A 21962-nucleotide genomic window follows, 5' to 3' on the forward strand; every position below is an offset into this window, starting at 1 on the left:
AAAAAATTTCCACACCAGACCAAGGACTGCGCGACGGCATTCACTTACCCAACTGTGGTTCATTGTACCAATGCCAAGCGTCCAGTGTGGTGTACCCCAGCCATACACAGGATGTACAACACGAGGAGGTGGCTACTACAAGGTGGAGCAGACACCTTGTGAGGTATGACACCCTTGGTCATCATATGTGTAGAGTTACACACTGTCATGCCATGGTCCAGGGCACATTCCACAGATATACCTACATGGACCTGGCTGACAATCATACCACCTTCAGTTGCTATGCTCAACACCTGGGAGGTCACTCCCACATATGCTCTGACTGGGTTCACAAAGAGGTGGAGTTTACTCAACATACACACATTGCCAACATACAGGCTGACAAGTCCAGTGAGGACATCTCCACACCCTCCCCACACATGAGGAGATGACTGTACCAGCGGTTTGTGGTCACCAAATGTTCTGTGACACACAGGTGGGACATGCTCTCTCCAGGGTAGTGGACATAGCATCCATGAGACCAGCTGGTGACCCCACTGTGTACTCCACTATCTCATTGAGGAATTAGACCCACAGTTAGGACAGCTATTTCTTTGTAGCCTCACCTCAGGTAAGGTACCCAGGTTGTGTCGCATGGCAACGGTAGTTCCACGTCACAGGGCCAATGCCTCCACTGAGCCTGGTTATTACTGTCCCATTACCATGAGGAGACCTATCTGCAAAGACATGGGGAGGGATCATACTGCGCTCGTACATGAATGCATAGGGGACATACATACTTTGCATCCAACATGGTTTGTCTTGTTCAGGGCGGTTCATGCCTTTAAAGCATGGTTGACATTTTCGACAGTCACCGAGGCCATTGATGGGGTGTTGCAGTCCATACAGCCTACCTCGACCTGGCAAAGGCCTTCACTACATTACCCCCCTCAGGTATCGTTGATAAACCCATTGGCTGGGATGTGAACACGTACATCACAGAATGTGTTGTAAACTGTCTATGTGACACAACCCACACGGTCATACTTGCTGGCAGCATGTCAGACCTACTGCCTGTCGCATGTGGTGTCCCATGGGGCCCTTCCGTGGGTCCACTCCTGTCATACATCTACATTTCCACGGTACAGGCACACACAGGGGTGTTATGGGCAACTGTTTGTAGATGACTGCAAAACAGGTGCCATAGTGTGACGGACATCTGACACAGATATCCTTCGAAGGGGCCTCCCAGATATGCATATCTGCTGTCAGGGACATGGCCCACAGCTAAATGCTAAGTAATGCAACATCATACCTGTCGAGAAGTACTAGGTCACCCCTGTCCAGCATATAGGTGGCTGTCCACTCAGCACAGGGGTGATTACCAGGATCAGGGGACAGAGTTTGTCGGTCACCATTCATTCAACACACACGTTGCTATCATGGTTCTGTGGGACTTCTACATTGCCCACCTGTTTGTGCAGGGATTCACATCTACATCAGGCTAGGTCATTGTCTCCTTGTACCCATTACGTGTTACACCTATGATTTACTACATTGCCCCATTCAGACTGTATCTGACCATACACCTACAGCAGCTGGGAAGCCCTCATAGGTTAATTGTCGTACAGATGCAGGATGACATCATTTTGTGTAATGCTGCCCCACTTGTAGGACCCCTGCCCCATTAAGTCACATACCTGCTGTTTAGTGTTGACCTGTGTCTGACATACGAGGTCATGTCAACCCATATGTCATGTGTATGCTTCACCTACTGTATCTGCATCCCTCAGAACCACTAGGGCAGGTGACATGAACCTTGTCACGGTCATTAATGGGATGTGTTTGAGTGACACATATATCACCCAGACACTCACAATGCTGTGGATCTACATCACAGTACATGTGAGACAGAGATCCTTCATAGCCTTGTTCGCGGGTATGTTGTCCATTGGATGGAGAATTGCAGGTATAGGCCAGGGATTACATCATTATCACTGCTTGACGGAGGTACAGCAATATCATGAGTATTTTATCTGAAGCACAGAAGGTTGCCAAAGTCATCCTAACTATGGTGTAGTGTTATGGCTGAACCTGGGACGATGGCCTACCCTGTACCTATGGACCTATGAACCTATATTCATAGTTTGTCACATTTACACTTGTCTATCCCCTATCCTCTTTATCCAGTGTATATTTCTGTGGCACATGATTGTCCTCTGTATTACATGCAGGTATGCTGTGTACAGTGCACATATGTCACAGTTGATGACAGTGTATCTGTGTCCCTAACACTGTGATACTGAGGACTACCACACATCCTTCACAACATTACATGCATATGTTCTTTCTATTCTTCTTTGGCCTATGGGGTGTTAAGGCAAACATTACACAAGTCCCTGTTTGTGCATGCTTCATGTTGGTGTCTGACCAGGCTCCATTGCAGTCGTGTGTTGGACGTTAGTGTTTCTGTGTGTTTGCCATGTGTTTTTATTGCCGGTACATCTGTGGGAGGTGTGGATGGCACATGTTCCTCTTTGCAGGGACACCCATCCTGGGGTTTGTGTCATGCATCTGCACTTGGCATGTGCCATATGTCCTGTACTATTCCCACAGTCGTATGCCTTCATGCACTACTACTGCGTGATACTGGCTGTTTGTCTGTGGTACACATGGACATTGTGATGGTTGGCTTGACCTATTCCCATGCTAGAACATACACATCTGTCAATTACGTTGTTTAAATCAAACTGTAACACTCATTCGTCTTTTCAAACTGACAGTCAATAACACAGGGAGCTGAGATTAATAACGTTTTACTACTGTGCAGCAGGTGGCAAAGAACTATGCAGTACAAGTTTAGACTTTTGTTTTACTCTATACATGTTACAGCTGTATGAGCATTGTGTATACTATCATCTTATGCACACATTAATGATGTGGTCAGTCACAGGGCATTTACATCACTATAGTCCACAAGATTGTATTCCTACAACAGTGCTAAGGTAATGCTTATGAAATGTTTTCCCATGAGGATAGCACAGCCTTGCGAGCCACATAGTCAATTAGAATGTACTTCGGTAAATTCTGCTCTGTCACGGTTCCAACACTGTTCAGATCCGATTAGTCACTCCATTTCCTACTAGGTTCCTTTGTCTCTCTGGTGAGCAGCTGTACTCTGTGTTAGATAGAGCTCACAAGCCTATCCTCCTCAGTGGAAGGATGACAGATATACCTGTACATACATTTATTATTCTCTAACCGAGCAGATGACTAATGCTGAATGACATACACCTGCTGCACTGGTTACTGCCAGGGTCAGAATTCCATCACACTACAGCTTAGCTTCACCAATTACATGCATGATCAGTTCTACTGCCATATTGTACGGTACAATTCAATGCATTATATAGTATTTTGAGTCTAAACTGGCACTTCATATGTGTTTCTATATATATTTCTCGGACAACATCCATCCGGCCATATGCATGTTGTTCCGTCCTTTACCTTGACCGTGTGTATTTGGCCGTCCGCAACGCTACTCCACATGTGATGTCCCACCTTCCCTTCTTTGCCTTTAGCACCCTGTTAGGACGTCCTGTTTGGTAGGCATGTGTTCCGCTCTATGTGTTCGACTTCTCTGCATAGCTAATCATCGATGCGGTGGTTCAACAACCCGACTTGTCCACATGTGTACAGTTATGTGCACCGTGTCGTCTGCAAACCTATATGGTGTGGACGGGTACATACCACATGCGGGATGTTCACATTCTGCAGACACATTCACATGCAGCCATTTCCATATCTGTACCTGAGGTGGGTTGGTGACATGTGGGTAATGATTTGCCCGCGTGGCACTGCCTAACACAAACATCTTACCACATTTCAGGTATGCACATTGTGTGTAGGTGTATAGCTGCACACGGATGCTAGCAGGTTTGGGTGCACAGGTGTACATGGGTGGGACTTACATGCTACAATGAGGCTATTGTGTATTACATCTGAATGCATGGGTTCTGCTTCTGGATATTACACTTCAACATACGCCATCCAGTGTATGCGACAGAGACGTTGCTGGGTGTGGGATATGCTGCTATGCACATGTTTGCCTGTGTTTAAGGTATCTTGGTTCCTTCCTGTTGTTATGTCAACACAGCTACCCGGCTATGTACTGTCACTACTGCTTGTGACCATTATGGTTGGCACCTTTTCCAATGACCATAGTGGGACATGTTTTGTGGGAACATCGGATTTTGCAGGACAACACATACCCACAGTAAGTGGAGTTGACAGGACTTTACTTGTTTGCCATAATATACGCTTATTCTGTTAGCATTTGGGTTCCTTAGTCAGTTTCTTATGCCATGTATGTGTTTCATATACAAATTATATGTTTTATGCTACTATTACATGTATATTATGGAATATTTTTGGCGGGAATCTCAGGTCATTTTCCATTTTTCGATTTTGCAGGGACACAACTGTCCAATGAGGGACTGTCCACGGCACATTGGGACAGCTGGTAACCCTGGTGACCATGCCCATGTCGCTATTGGGGTTGCCACCTTTCCAGTTGCCAAGGTGGGATATTTCCGGGACTCACATCTGAGTTTACAGGCCGACACATACACACGGTCACTATATAGCATAGAACTTCACTTGTTTGCCTAAATAAAAGCTTATTGTTGTGGCAGTTTGGTTGCTTATTCTGTTTCTTGTGTCATTTAGGTATTTCAGTTACAGAAATAACCAATTCATGCTACCATTACATTAAATACGGGATATCATTATGTCCTACAATCTTAGCACATTTGCCATTTTAATATTCTTTCCGGGACACAACTGCCCATAGAGGGACTGCCCTCGCAAAGTGGGACAGGTGGTGACCTTAGTCGCTACTCCTATGTCGGTGCGCGCTGACATGCTGCTGTACACCTTCTCTGAGTATAACCACTGACGGTGCATTGCGGAACAAACGCGGTCTCATGCGTATCCTTTGCTCCTTGGACGGGTACACTTAAGCCTTCGTGGTTGTATTTGCTTCTCCGTTTAGTTGGGACGGGTACTATGTTGCATACTCTACGTGCGTTTCATTCTGCATGGGCCCTGGCTGCTGCCATTACTATTATGGGCGGACCGTGGCAGTCAGCACATTAGGTTGCTCACCGCATGCCGGCTTAGCCACGCCTCCAGACGCATCCTACTTGGGCTCGCTCACGTACACTACGCACGTGTCTGTGGTTGCGGTGCACTCTCATTAATATGCATATGGCGCTACTACGCCGGCTATTCACTGCACCGCCGGCGCAGCCCTTACGCCGGCCTTGCGCCGAGCTTCATGAATCCCGGGGATTGTCTATTTAGCATCTATGAATTTATACTGGATACTTCTTAGGTTTCAACATGATGGAGTGGATTTGCTTAGTAAATTGTTATAGAAAAAACACAATGATACTTTGAGAAAGTGTGTTTATAGGTAAACATAGGAGACTGTGCCATTACATCTTAAAGGAATACAAAGAATTCATAGGTTCCTAGGTGTTTGTTAGGCTAACAACCACAAGGGACTTTTTAAGCCTAGCCCTGCATCTCAAGTCTCTGACAAGTTCTGGTACCCTTGATACGTGTAATTAGGGGCTTGGGAGATGAAGCATTTACAAGAAGGGGCCGGGGAGATGAATCATTTACAGGTTGCCTGTGTCTGTAGGTGCTAAGCCAGGGATGAATTTCCTGTTCCCCATCCAGTTGTCCAAGTTACACCTGAATTGGGTTAGAGGGGAACTCTGCTTCACATGGATGGGGAGCCTGTTCCAGAGATGGAGTAGAAAGTTACAGTTTCTTTATTTATTAAATCCAAACAATTGTGCTGTCTGTTGTTTGTGTGTGTGTGTGTGTGTGTGTGTGTGTGTGTGTGTGTGTGTGTGTGTGTGTGTGTGTGTGTGTGTACACACACACACACATATATATATATATATGTGTGTGTGTGTGTATACACACACACACAAACACACACACTCACACACATATATATATATATATCTATGTGTGTGTGTGTGTGTGTGTGTGTGTGTGTGTGTGTGTGTGTGTGTGTGTGTGTGTGTGTGTTGTGTGTGTGATGGATTCTTACTTTTTTAATAGATCATGGGAAAATATTTCTCCTCATATGTTACAAAGTATTAACTGTAGAATACATTGGTTTCAGAATATTAAGGAAATTCAAAACTTTTTGTAGAGACTCTTCTTGGACAGATTACCGGTTGAAGGTGATATGAAATACAAGTTTAGAGATCAATCTTCTTGTCATATTTGTAATACTGGAAACCCTTTCACGTGTTTTTTAACTGCTCCAGAATTCAGTTATTTTGGCAAATGCTTTTGTGTTCTAATAATGTTGATTTTCTTTCCTTATCACATTACATATGATTCTGTACGGATATCACTATGGGTCTTTGCCTATTCACATTACATATGATTCTGTATGGATATCACTATGGGTCTTTGCCTATTCACATTAGATATGATTCTGTATGGATATCACTATGGGTCTTTGCCTATTCACATTAGATATGATTCTGTATGGATATCACTATGGGTCTTTGCCTATTCATGTATGTTTGGCAGATACATTTTTGTTAGGGTATTATGGCATATTTAGTGAGCATGATGTCAAGAATTATTGTTGAAAACAATTTGGGACCGTGTTTTGATATTGTTAAAGCTAAGGAAATGATTGTGGAAGAAATGGTGGGGGAATATATGCCTATTTTTCTCAAAATTATATTGTTGGATTACTGAACATGTTTTTTATTATAGCTCTTTTTTTGTGTGCATATTTTTTATACTTGTTGATTATGTCATGTGATGTTCTTGCCTGGTGTCATAATAAAATTCTCCTCCTCTTTTTGATAGGTGCCATGATATCTTTTACATCTGCCTGAGCCACCACCAACTCAGGCAAGTAGGGCCTCGGTTTAATATCTCACACACTCAGGAGTGCAACCCCCCCTCACCCCATGCTGTATTGGCAATCTATCATCCTGGTGTGGGAACTAAACCCACAGCCTTCTCTGGCAAAAATCAAGTGTTCTACCTGTTCTGCCACTGACACTACTATGACAGCAAACTTCTTTTGAATGGAGTTAGCATTTGAATACTGTATCTTTGGTGATACTGCATCAGAAAATGTCTCACTTATCTGTCTCACATGACCAGAGGGAGCCATATCTGCATCATGCAAGAAAACATAGGTCTACCATGCAATATTTTACCACAAGATAGGAATTATATAGCAGTGGTACAGGCTGTAACTCATTCCCTCCCTGAACCCCCTCAGTATGAATGGTGGCAGCTGCTAGTTTTGTTTTGTTTTATGACATACCCAGCTTTCTGCATGCACACACACTATGTTTCACAGGAAGTACGTCTTGGAACAGAAATGGGAAAAATGGCCAACCATTGTTCTCTAACCACACCAAAGCCAATGACTTATGATCTGGGATAGCAGCAATACAAGAAAACATGTAAAAAATTAAACAAAAATAATATAGTAAAAATTAGCAAAAAAAAAAAAAGAAACAATAACAAAATAAACATTAAAAAATATATGTGATTAACTAAATAAGGTAACTGAAATGTATATAAATCATGCTTGGTGGCAGGAGTATAGGCAGATTATCATCACCCATAGTAGCAGAAGTATAGGCAGATTACCATGACTTCTAGTAGCAGAAGTCTAGGCAGATTACCATCACCCATAGTAGCAGGAGTATAGGCAGATTATCATGACTTCCAGCAGCAGGAGTATAGGCAGATTACCATGACTTCTAGTAGCAGGAGTATAGGCAGATTACCATCACCCATAGTAGCAGGAGTATAGGCAGATTATCATGACTTCCAGCAGCAGGAGTATAGGCATGTTACCATGACTTCTAGTAGCAGGAGTATAGGCAGATTACCATCACCCATAGTAGCAGGAGTATAGACAGATTACCATCACCCATAGTAGCAGAAGTATAGGCAGATTACCATGACTTCTAGTAGCAGAAGTCTAGGCAGATTACCATCACCCATAGTAGCAGGAGTATAGGCAGATTATCATGACTTCCAGCAGCAGGAGTATAGGCAGATTACCATGACTTCTAGTAGCAGGAGTATAGGCAGATTACCATCACCCATAGTAGCAGAAGTATAGGCAGATTGCCATCACACATAGTAGCAGGAGTATAGGCAGATTACCATGACTTCTAGTAGCAGGGGTATAGGCAGATTACAATGGCGTCTAGTAGCAGAAGTATAGGCAGATTACCGTCACCCATAGTAGCAGGAGTATAGGCAGATTACCATCACACCTAGTAGCAGGAGTATACTTTTATGCTGACTGCAGGAGCACAAATCTTGTTTGTCTTACTACATGTAAAGTTTGTGGCTGTTGCTGTGTAGGTAAATCTAACAGGGCTTTGAAGGATAGAATACATGAGCACAATAATAATATTGTCAAGGAGGACACTAAGAATACTCTAATGATGCATTTTTGGTGAATGATCCTACCTATTCATTTGTTTTTTTAAGTTCTTGGAATTGGTTCCTTCTAGTATGAGAAGAGATAACATTAGAACTTGGACTGAGAGTGCAAAGACCAAGTGGATGTTGGAGCTGCAAGGTGATTCCTATAAAGGCTTGAATTGTAATGTACTTTTAAGACCTTTTTCAAGGTCACGTGCTCTACCTCACTAAGGTTTACCACATTGTTTTTAATGGCACGTTGGTTATGTAACAGATCTGATGAAGTGACTATGAGAGGCCTGAAAGCCCCTATCATCCATTTTTACTTATGCTTTTCTTTTAATAAAGTGATTCCATGCATGCCATGCTGACTGGATTTTCATTTTCTCTGCATTTCTGTATTGATGTTTTTTTTTTAGGTAGTGGGTAATTTCTCTATTGGGGAATATAGGATGACAGTCACTAAGGGAATCAGGTATTACCCCTGATATAGTCTACTTGCTGGAGTCACACACAAGTATCCAGTCAAAGATAGAGGGCCAGATTTATGAAGGCTTGCACAGAGTGTAAGAGTAGTGTAAGATGGCAGACAGGCAATATGTCTGCCGAGCGATTCAGCAATAGCCGGCAGGGGCATGCATGAGAGCTTCTAAAGCTACTCTTGCACGCACAGTGTTATGGTATGCAAATTACCTCATTTGCTGCTGAAAGCTATGCAAATGAGGTAAATTTGCGATCCAGGAAACACTAACCTGTCCGTGTAAGAGTAGTGCTATCTGCAGAAATGTACTCCGTTGGTAATGGAGTACCGTTCTGCAAATAGCTAAACGGAGCTATGACAGCTCCAAATAAAGGATGCATCTAGTTGAGGAAGCATGCCAATGGCCAAATATAAGGCCATTGGCATTTGCAAATGTTGTAAATCCTTAAAATCCAATTTTTTTTCCCCCGATCGCTGATGTTTAAGCGTAGCGCAGTGACGCGCAAACATGCTGCGCTTTAAATAAAATGAAAAAAAGGGAAAAATAGCTACAAATGTGCATTTTCACTAAAAAGCTTGTTCTGCCATGCAGGTGAATGGCAGGCTGAAAACAACATGGCCACTGAGTAGTGGTTGCTAAGGGGGGGAAGCTCATTGTGAGAGATGTAACCAAGCATTAGTAGGCAATCCTATGCAAATGAGGATAAGGATAGTGAATCCCAATTTTCCCCAGCATGTGAGCCATGTCCCTAGAGTGTAAGTGTAGGAGTAGGGTAGTAGTAGAGTAGAAGATAGGTGACATCATGAGGGGGTATGTCTGAAGGACTGTAAGGTGATTGGAGCACAGTGGCTTGTGTTTGCCCTGAGTTGCTCAGGATTGCAAGAGGCATGTTTACAGTGGTACTAGCTGAAAACAAGAAACCAAAGGTGTACGCCGTGGATATATCTGAAATCTCTTGCAAACGGGCACACAGCGTTTGTGCACGTGTGCACGTGTGTGTGCGCGTGTGTGCTTGTTTGTGCGCCGCTGCCCCTTGTAGAAACAGAAAGGGAAAAAGGAAGGAAAAGAAGTAGTAGGAAGTTAACCAAGGAGAACTAGCAGAGCTGCCAGGTGAAATATATCAGAATCAGCCGATTACACAGGCAATCGACTAGCCCAGCCCAGCCCAGCACTTTAAACTCTGCAAACAGCAGTCTAACCTGTTTTTTCACAAGAACTCTGCAACACTGCAGTATACAAAGAGTGAAAACTTAAAAAGCTTAAGGCTGACAAAATGTTAGGGGCTGCTATTGCTATCATAAACCAACATGTGCAAGGTGCTGAGGGTGGTGATGTTGTGAATGCTGCTGAGCAACCCACAGTGAGGAGACGGAGAAGAGTGTACAGACCCAGGGTAACCTACCAGGGGCTACATGAGCTGGAGATAGTGGAGCGCTATAGAGTGGACAGAGACCTCCTGCAGCAAATTGTTGAACTGTGCCGGCTATGCCTCACACACAGAACCATCAGAGGGGAACCCATCCCAGTGGATACCAAGGTATGTGTTGGCTTACAAATACTAGCTACAGGTACCTTCCAGAGACCAACTGATGATATGATGGGGGTTTCACAGGCATCAGCATCCAGGGTACTGCACCAGTTCCTGGATGCCATGTCAGCACATGTTGGTGAGCATGTATATTTCCCCAATTCCAGTGAGGCATTGGCCAGCAATATGCGTCTTTTCCACCAAATAGCAGAATACCCTGAGGTGGTGGGTGCAATAGACTGCACGCACATACACATCAAAGCACTACTCGGTGAGCGGGGTAGTGTCTACATCAACCGCAAGGGCTTCCCCTCCATCAACTGCCAGGTCGTGTGCGATGCCCAAGGCATAATAATGAATGTGTGTGCTGGCTGCCCTGGAAGCTATCACGATTCCCACATCTGGCATCTGACACAGCTGTACCAGAGATTTGCCAATGGGGACATCCCTGACTCTCACCTAGTGGGGGATACTGGATACGCACTGGAGCCGTGGCTGATGACACCCATCAGAAATGCACACACACCTGAACAAGAACTCCATAATGAGGTACATGCACAAACAAGAAACATTATTGACCGTGTGTTTGGGATGCTCAAGTCATGGTTCCAGTGCCTGGACACATCTGGTGGAGCCTTGCAGTACTCACCAACTACATGTACCCAAATTGTCATGGTATGTGCCATGCTACACAATATGATCCTGCGAAAACAGCTGCAGCAGGAACAGCATGGGGCAGGGCCAAACAGCCCCCCATCATTGCCAAGGCCTGCACAGGCACAGCGTGACTCAGAGGAGGAACAACCTGAGCCTGCCCCAGTAGGCAGAAGGAGGAGTGCCCAGTATGCCCTGGCCTTGGCAAAGAGGCAATGCATAGCGCATACACTGACTCAGTAGGAACCCTGGAAATGACACCTTTCTCTGACTCACACATACAATAAAAGTAATGCCTAACTTGACACTACCTGTTTTCAAACATGTATAGGGAGTGTACTATGTGCATCCGACACAGGCAGCCCTGCAGCACCACCTGAGGCATGATTGCCCTATTTTAAGCACTATAAAGCAGTGCTAAGCACATTTTACCACTATTTAGCATATTTAAGCATAATTGCGTGGAGCTGCATGCCATGCAAACTAGCGCAACGTTGGGCAATGTTGGGCAACGTTGGGCAATGTTGGGCAATATTGGGAAAAGTCAGGCAAAGTCGAGCAAAGTTGGGTAAACACGCTCACACCTGCTTTACTGTTCTTTAACTAGTCAGGGCTGCCCAGCAGGAAAATAAAAAGCAGTGACAGGGCTCGAACTCAGGATACTGTGCACTATAGTCACAGTACTGAACCACTAAGTCATGACAGCATTACACTGGCACAGACACAGCGCAAACACAAACAAATGCTGTATCATGCCCTCTGAACTTCCCCCCAGGCCTATGCAGACAGATAACAGTAGGCCAGGCAGTGTGATGTGGGTTGTGTAGGCTATGAAGTCACAAACTAATATACGTGAAATTGGAAGCTAAGTTCTGTAGTACAGTAGTATGCCTCAAGCCAGTATGATAGGCAACAGTATAGACTGAAATGGAGTACCCTGACATAGCTGTGCAGGCCTAGCAAATGTGTATAAGTGTCAGGTGAACCCCTCATCCTATGTACACCCACAGTAACAATCAGGTGTGCCCCCTGGGTAGAAATGTACAAATAATAGCTGTCCCCCCTGTATGTAGAAATGTTGATAAGTCTATGCAAAGTGACTCATGGAAGCCCTGCAGGTACAGCGTGCTTCCTGTCAATGTACAACACAAAGGTGAGCCCTGAAGTAAAAACCAACTTGATTTTCCACACACATATAGTATATATGTCCATATTGGGCATGCTCACACACTTCAACAAATTTAGCTAATTTCAGTCAGCAACATACTGAAAGGTCATACTGGGCATGCTCACACACTTAGGCCATGTCTGAGTACAGCAGTGGGCCACACATATCTGGCAGTTGCAGTTCTTACCCCAGAAACTTGTCACTATTCACCAGTCCTGCCTTGCACACACAGTTATATGAAAACAGACCCATATAATATATTGGACTCCTGTCATAATCAAACTATGTACTACAAGTACTTAAGTTGTTCAAAGAAAGTGAAAATTCAAAGAAGATCAATAAATCTCTGATCAGTATCATCAATAAACAATGAGCACTCCTAACATTATCCAATCCATGTTCTGGCAAAAATATTGTCAAAGAGTCCATAGAGAACCATGAAGCTTTCTTTTGCAATGTCATATATATCAATGTAAACACATATATGTTCTGAGTCAGTGCAAACTGTAAATGAATACATGTACATGACTGACACTGCCAACATCTTTTCAGACAGGTTCATACATATGTACCCTCTCTCACTGACAAAAGGGCCCATTTTCATACCTTTAGATTGTGAAAACCCAGAAATCACATATACAATGTTTAAACAGCACTTTCCAAACCTAAAAACACGGTGTCTATGGGATGACATGGTTTCCCTAGCTGTGTCATATGTGAACTCCAAAACAAACAGACCCTGCACCTGAACAGTCTGTTGAGACTCACCCTCTGTACAGGATATGAAACTATTGAATGCGTTACAACAACATTTGGCACACTCCACAAGTGTTGGTGCACAACAGACCATAGGAACTATTGTCTTATAAGCCTATTAAGCCTGATCTGCAAGGCCATGGAGTCCATCATGATGCAACTCATAAACAGAGCTATTGTGAGCCTACAAACACCCAACCCTACCAATTTCGGCTTGGTCAGGGGCAGATCATGGTTCCCAAACCTGCTAGACTGTTTTCAAGGTGATGGTGACAACATACTGGACTTGATCATCACCAACATGGGGTACCAGTGTTCCACAACAGAGATAAACCCCTTGCTGGTAATATCAGATCATAAAGTAATCACACTGGACATCCACATCACGCCCCCCCACAGTCAAGGAAACCACTGTGAAGAAAGTTTCTAAAGCAAACAGCACACTTCGCAAGACCAAAGTGGAAAGTTCAAAAGCACCCTTGCTATAGGATAATGCTATACAATCTGCAGAATCATTTACAAGTGCATTCGATGAGCATCTACAGGGATGCATGGATCGAGACATGCCAATACTAAGATGCACTCCTCCAAAAAGAGGAAACCAATCTGGTGGTCGTCGCACATAAATAAGCTATACAACAGAAGGAGGGAACGAACACATGATAGAGCAAACTTCACATAAGGAAAGGCATCACTGATCATTATTAGGAAGAAACAATGATCGCTCATAAAATAATCCAAGGCCAGTTTCTAAAGACAAATTACCAAGGAATGTAAGAATAACAACCACAAAGCCTTCGTTAGCTATACCAAACATTTAGGTGGCAACTCTCAAAAATGCTGTCAGCTACTGCAAAATGGAAAAAAGATACACTGAACCAACTTACATTACCCACATCCTGGGGGACAAGTTCAGTGCAAACTCCCCCCCATCACCCCCAAAAGGGCCTGTGTCCATCCCAGAAGAATGCAGAGTATCAGACTTCATGGACATGCAGGTAAAAACAGTCCTCTCTAAAGCTAAGAACACAGCATCAATGGGACTGGATGGTGTCCCAGGCTGCGACTTACACCAGCCCCAAAAGGAACTACACCCTCACCTACATTCACTGTCCAGACTCAACCTTACCACAGGCTATGTACCCAAAGAATGGCATACAACAACAGTCATCCAGCTCCACAAAGGGGGTGCCACAACAGAACCAGGAAACCATTGCCCTATAGGCCTACTCAGCCTGGTCTGCAAAGCTATGGAGCAAATTATCATGGAACCCATAAACAGAGACATTGAGGACCTCCAAACACTGGACTCTATCCAACTTGGCTTTGTTAAAGGTAGATCCTGGCTCCTAAACCTAGTTGACTTATTTGAAACAGTTACCAAGGACATAGATGGAGGTAAAAGTAGTACACACAGCCCACCTGGACCTCACTAAGGCCTTTCAACACCATTACCCACTCTGGCATCATGGACAAGCTTACCAGCTTGAACGTTAACAGCTATGTCACAAGATGGGTGGCTAACTGGCTCACAGATCAAACACACATGTTCAGAGTTGTGGGTGCCATGTCCGACTCTAAACCAGTCACAAATGGCATCCCACAGGTATTGGTCCTGGGACCCCAACTGTTCAGTAGATACTGCTCAGAGGTACAGGCAAGCATGGGAGGAGTATGGCTGAACAAGTTTGCAGATGACTGCTAACTGTGGTCCATAATCGACTCCACGGCTGACACAGACATCCTACAGAAGGGTCTTACAGAGACAGATACCTGGTGTCAAAACAATGCCCTCAAGCAGAATGTCAAAGAATGCATAGTCATCCCCTTTGGATAAAACAAAGTGCACACAAATTACCACATAGGTGGTAATCCAATATGTACGGCGAATGTAATTATGGCTCTGGGGACCCAGGTAGATAGTAAACTCTCCTTTGATGATCACATTGCCAAAGTGTATACAAATTCCTTCTATGTAGCCCACCTAATGTCACCTAATGTAACCCACTTTGTCTAGTCTGATGATGTCACCATCCTACAAATATACCTGTGGAAAAGAACTCCCAGTAATGTGAATAGCGTGTTGTGTAAACGCGTACTGCTCTAGTATTATTAAGTAGGTAGGTAGGGGTTTGAATCCTGTACTTGACAACTGTATGAGAGTGTGTGTGTGTATTTCCTTGTAGAGCAGCAACCTTTTTGGAGACAACTACAACACCTTAAAAGTGGTATACTTATCTTTGTCAAGTCTGATGATGTCACCATCCTACAAATATACCTGTGGAAAGGAGAACTCCCAGTAATGTGTATAGCGCGTCATGTAAATGCATACTGCTCTAATATCATAAGGTAGTTAAGTAGGGGTTTGAATCCTGCACTTGACAACTGTATGAGAGTGTGTGTGTGTGTATCTCCAACCTTTTTGGAGACAACTACAACACCTTAAAAGTGGTACACTTATCTTTGTCAAGTCTGATGATGTCACCATCCTACAAATATACCTGTGGAAAGAAGAACTCCCAGTAATGTGTACAGCACATCATGTAAATGCATACTGCTCTAATATCATAAAGTAGTCAGGTCGATATTTGAATCCTGCACTTGACAACTGCGTTGACTGTGTGGGTGTGTGTGTGTGTATCTCCTTGTAGAGGAGCAACCTTTTTGGAGACAACTACAACACCTTAAAAGTGGTATACTTATCTTTGTCAAGTCTGATGATGTCACCATCCTACAAATATACCTGTGGAAAAGAGAACGCCCAGTGATGTGTATAGCGCGTTGTGTAAATTCGTACTGCTCTAGTATCATAAAGTAGTTAGGTAGGGGTTTGAATCCTGCACTTGGTGAGTGTGTGTGTGCTCTATGTGTGTGACACAGTTGGTCACTGTGTTGTGGGTTTTGCTTTTACTACTGTATGACATATCACAATGACAACAGTATGTGCATTGCACGTCAAGTAGCTGTGTGGCAAATACATATACGTACATGTGACCTCAATTATTTCATAGGTGGGAACCCTGCTTTCTCCATGAACACATCTGTTATCTTTGCCAGAGTGTGCTGCTGCTTTCCAGACCTTAGGTCACATCTGTATGCTTGTGACAATCCCAGCCACTGCAGTGATCCCTGGCCTAGGTCATCCGTGTCACACACATTCATTACAGTTTCTATTGAATAGTGTGAGTGAGGGTTTATGCCTTAGGTATATTTCAGACCAGTTAAAATGCAGCAAAGTCTGTCAATGATGGCTATTCATTATAGGTGTACAACAACCTTTGTGGATATGCATGCAGACCCCTTATTGCTTATGTGATTCATCGAGGGATTTCAAAATACCTTTGGAAATGTGATTACCAAAGGAGAGAAGATGTAACACTTGGCTGTATGTACACATCAGTACCTGTCAACATGTTGGGGGCTACTACCTATGTGGTACTGTGGGGATACTATGTTTTGTAATGTGGATGACCATGCTTTAGTTGGCTTATAGCTTTACAGCATGGGTTTGACAACAGGTATCTGTCTGTATGATACCCTTGTGGAGGATGTGTGTGTCATCTGGAGAATGCATTATAGGCCACAGTATACATTTCCAGACGTGGACGGACATATCCCTACTGTGTTTGCTTGTACCTAAGTGAGCTATATGGCAATCAGGAGTGGTCCCAGGAATGGGTGCAGGTGAACACCACTGGTTACTGGCATAGTATAGTTCCTGAAGGATACAAATGTTACTGTGTGTCCTACATCTGTATGTCAGTTGTCAAGACATCATCTAACGATTGTTTATGGTCAGGCTGTTGAGGTTATGTATACTACCAGAATGCAAACCAATGACAGATAGTAACAGTATCACCCACAGAACAGTGTCAAACTATGTCATACACACATGTGTACCCAAGTTCCAAAATGTGTGTAGTACAATGCATACTGGCCACCAATAGAAACTATGGAGTGTTAACACTGTGTAATGCAGGGCATGTCACCCTGCCCATGTGTCCAGTATGCACGTACATGTAGACAGTGCGCCTCCACCATGTTCACAAATGTACACTTGCAAACCTGTGCTGCACACATCCCACACATACTGTCCACTCTCTAACACATGCTGCCAATACTACACACATCAGCCAAGTGGCATGTGGGCGGACAATACACTATTGGGATTAACACTGGTGTAAACAATACTACATTGACAGTCATAGCTTTAATGCATCATGCCTGCTCAGCTACACCTTCAAGGATAACATTACACTTTACTGCTGACAACATGCTAACATTGCTATACTGCCATAAAGTCAACCTGTGCATCAGCACCATGTTAGCCTGTTCCTGCATCAATGTTACAGATGACAGGAGGTGGCACAGGTTTCATCATATGCACAGGGTGTGTTGTTGGTTTGCCAGAGGCCTACATTGAGCCATACAATCGACATGTATGTGTGTGTGTGTGTGTGTGTGTGTGTGTGTGTGTGTGTGTGTGTGTGTGTGTGTGTGTGTGTGAGGGCCAAGAGTACTGGTATGGGCCAATGTTGATGTAATGTCAGCGGGTATGTGTTAGCCCTAGGTGTCTGGTTTATGTGTGTGTGTGTGTGTCTGCATGCACACAGTTCCACCATGTGGCTGCCATATACGGGGATTTGTGGGACAGCCACAGACTGTACCTGCCAGGCTTTACAGATCACCGTCTCTGGCCACAGATATGGTACCCGTGCCTGGCAGGGGTGCTACTGACAGTATCAGGTACTAAGCCAGACTGAGTACTATCCTCAGAGGTAGACATATGTACACTGGACCCAGGTCCCTGCTGGGACTGTCCAGAGCCATGTGCACATGGTCTTCTAGGACGGTCTATGGACAGCCCACTCCCAACATTGCTGGGGCTGGTACTGGCACTACAGGAGTGGCTGTGACTTGAGAGACGTCCGTGGCGACTGGCAGCTGCTGATGTTGCTGGCATACGTCCACGTCTATGTCTCAACCATCCAGCACTGTCCTGACACATGGACATGACATTGCGGGGGACATCTAATGTCTCACCCCAGTGTCTATCAGTGACCTTAGTGTAATTATGGATGGCACCTGCTAGGTCACGGATACTGTCATTTAAAGTGGTGTTATGTGCCCTCTGTGCCCTTAGTCCCTGTCTGGTGTACCGTTCCACACGTGCCTGTGCCTTCATGACAGGCTGGAACATGCGTAAGGTTGTAAGACCTGTGGCATGTCTGCCAGGAGCATGATGACCAGCAGTGCTCCGACGAGAACCCCTGGACATCTGCCTATGTGGTACCATTCCAGATTTCTGGGTATGGCTGCTGTGTCCGGATGCATGTGCCATAGATACCACACTGTCCTGGCCATTGCCAACTGTACACTGTCCCTCAGCTAAGGGCATTGGTGATGAAGGATGTATTGGCAGTATGACTGTGTGTATAGATGGGGTGGACAGCTGTGTACTGTCGATTGGTGGCCCAATGACAGACCCTGGCAAACATGCCTGTGCCTCAACACACCTATCCTCATTATCACTATTTGTGTCAGTGACATCAGGGTCTCTGTTGCAGTGGACCAGACCAACCTCAGCACCTGTGAGAGGAAGACAGGAAACACACTTTATGACCTGTACATGATGTCAGAACACATGCACACATGCACACATGAACAAATGCACACATGCACACATACACACATGAACACATGCACACATGCACACATGAACAAATGCACACATGAACAAATGCACACATGCACACATGAACACATGCACACATGCACACATGAACACATGCACACATGCACATAAATACACTCCTCACTAAAGCAGAGACACACACACACACACACACCACCAGCAATCCAGAACATACTCAATAGCGGTTGATGGTGGGGTACAGTATCACAAGACAAACAGTCATATCACACATGTCAGCATGCAGGACGTGTGTTGCTCAACAGCATGCAGTGTGAGTGTAGACAGTCCTTGCTAATAACAGTATACATGGCTTTGATGCATGTGTGTTGTTGTTCAGTGATTGGCCTCACCCTGGAATGCAATGTGTACATGGACACAACATTGCTGTGCAAGTATTACAAGCTCTTCAATGTGCTGTGCACCATCACTCACAGGTATACATACCATGGCTGGATGTTTATCTGTGTGGCACATAGATATCCGTTACTGATTAGAGCATCTGTGTCTTTAGCAGATAACTGTGGACACAGGTTTAGCTCATGCATGCTATGTATACACACAGGATGAGTGGTGCGTGTATACCTGATGGAATACCATTGCTCAACATAGCCATTGTACAGTAGTTATGGTGAGTGTAGAACATATTGTGGACATGCCAGTGCCAGCCATGACATGGCATGCTACAACACAACTGCAACATTAAACATCACACATACCCAGTGTGTGTCATGTGACCTATACACTCAATAGCATTACAAGACATATATGTGTCATGTTGTGCAAATGGTGATTGCTATGCATATTGTGTATAGGTGCATATGTCACACACAGAACATTGAGGTGTATAGCAATGAATGCTATGTGTAGTACTGTGGTTACTATAACTGGATGGCGTGTAGTACCATGAGCCATCATCATGCAGCATCATGTGGTCACTCAAGGCTACTAATGTGTGCCAGACTGGCACCTATCATGCTGTACCTGAACCGCAATACCATGGCTACATTCACCATTTCACAGCCAGTTGTTAAATGGGTTTGTAAGGTGCCCAATAGGGAGCATTGCCTAACATGAATGTGTTGTGTGTTGAAGAGTGTCGCACTACCCCATGATAGGCCTCTACCCCTCAGGTATATTATGTGTGCTTTGTGGATGACATTTGGGATACTGGAGTGTGACCTTACAGCGTGTGTCTGAATACGCCATGTGTAGCATATTAACATGTACTGCGTATGACGAAGTTGTGTATGTTGTGTGCATGTGTATCGACTGCCTATCCAATGTCCACTACAGTGTAGCCACGATTGTTTGGGATGCTCTGTGTATTGCATGTGTTTGAGGCAGCCACTCATGTTACTGAGATGTGCATAGTCTCACAGCAAACATGCACAGCATGCATTATGCATAGGTGTGTTACATGTGTACATGGTCTACACCTCACCTATGACATGCACATTTTATTTGCAATATTAAATGTAGAATACACTCACCAGCATGGGTCTGCTGCCTTGCTGTCACACCAGAGGGACCTACAAGGATATGAAACAGTTTGTCAGTGGCAACAACTGTGGCATTGCTACTGTGGGTTTGCAATCTTACAGTAGTACAATGGTTGACAGTCACAGGCCTACACATCATGTTCCAAATTATCAGTATTGCACAACACCAGGCTCCACATCTTCTAACTACACAGTACACATCTCACATATGCATGATCTAACAATAGAGGTAACAGTAGTCTACAGATATGCCATGTTACCTGCACGCTCCATGTGAACTTGCTGGGGGGCTCCGGCCTCCATGATTCATAGGTTCATAGGTTCATAGGTTGGTACTAGGCTATCAGCCCTAGGGCCTATACAAGCCTAGCCATAACAATTCCCTGACTATTTCTTCCCACATTATTTACTTTCCTGGACCCCTGTCTAGCAGGGCAACTGACGTGATCCCTGGGGTGAATTTCCTTTCTCCCATCCAATCGTCAAGGTTCCTCTTGAAGAGGTCCAAAGAGGCACTCTGCTTTACATGTATGGGCAATCTATTCCAGAGTCTGGGGAGTCTCTGGGTCAGGAACCTATCCCTCCAGCATGTTTTGTTTATTGTGATGACAAGGTTTAGGTCCCTGGAGCGTGTAGCTCTGATGGATTGGGATTTCTTTAAGTGTAGCATGTCCAACAGCTCTGGGTTTGACATGGCCTTGTATGTTAAGCAGAGATCGCCTCTGAGTAGACGATATGCGACAGAGTATAGCTGGAGTTTTTTAAGGCGGTCAGCGTAGGGCATCTGCTTTATATGATACATGTGTGCTGTTGTTGTTGTTGGCCGGGAGCCCCCAGGCTCAGGAGCAGCTCCTCCACTCTGGTGAGGTGGGGGTGGGTGGTAACCCCACCACCTGTGGCAAGCTGTTGCTTACGGACATCAGACGCACGCTGCCGGACATGTCTAAGTAAATCACTGCAGTGATGGCGTACCTGCTCATATGCCCAGTTATGCATGCCTATGTCATTTATCCTACTGACAACATCTTGCCACAGTGCAGTCCACTCATGCTGGTCCTGGCTGGTTCTTGAGAATAGCAGGGTGTTGTTTTGGATGAGACTGGTGGTTAGGATTTCATCCTCTGCTCCACTATAGGTAGGGTTGCGATGGTGGGCCATGACCCTGGAAGACAATGAAACAATATGTGTGAGCAAGTCATGTGGTACACTTAACATTCTACAGTACAGATATCACTGAACAGCCATAAATAGCAAACTATTGTCTGTCAGAGGATACACACTTTCAATACCACATATCAGTGCTCAACCCACAACTGCCTGACAGTGCCTGACATGCTCTATATATCAAAACATTTTCTGCACATCAACAAAGAGAAACCACTATGTAAGACTATGCAACAGTAAATGGCACACTGTTTGCGACACAATGCACCACCTAGCCATAGGCGGTATATATCAAGCTAATGCATAAAGAAATATGTAATCCATTGCAATGATAGTAAAGTCCAGTTACAGTATTACCAGTTTACCACACTAGTTGTTGATGGAAAAGCCCTGCCTAAAATATGTGCACATTCATGAATATAGGTGGCATACTGCTGTACTAGAATATACATGTTGCTAGATATGCACTTATATCCTGTAACACACATATGACCAAGGGCATGTTACAGGCATACCCCCACACTCATCAGACATA

This window comes from Protopterus annectens, chromosome 13.part0 (genome assembly GCF_019279795.1).
Source record: "Protopterus annectens isolate FY-2018-M chromosome 13.part0, PAN1.0, whole genome shotgun sequence".
Classification (NCBI taxonomy): domain Eukaryota; kingdom Metazoa; phylum Chordata; order Ceratodontiformes; family Protopteridae; genus Protopterus; species Protopterus annectens.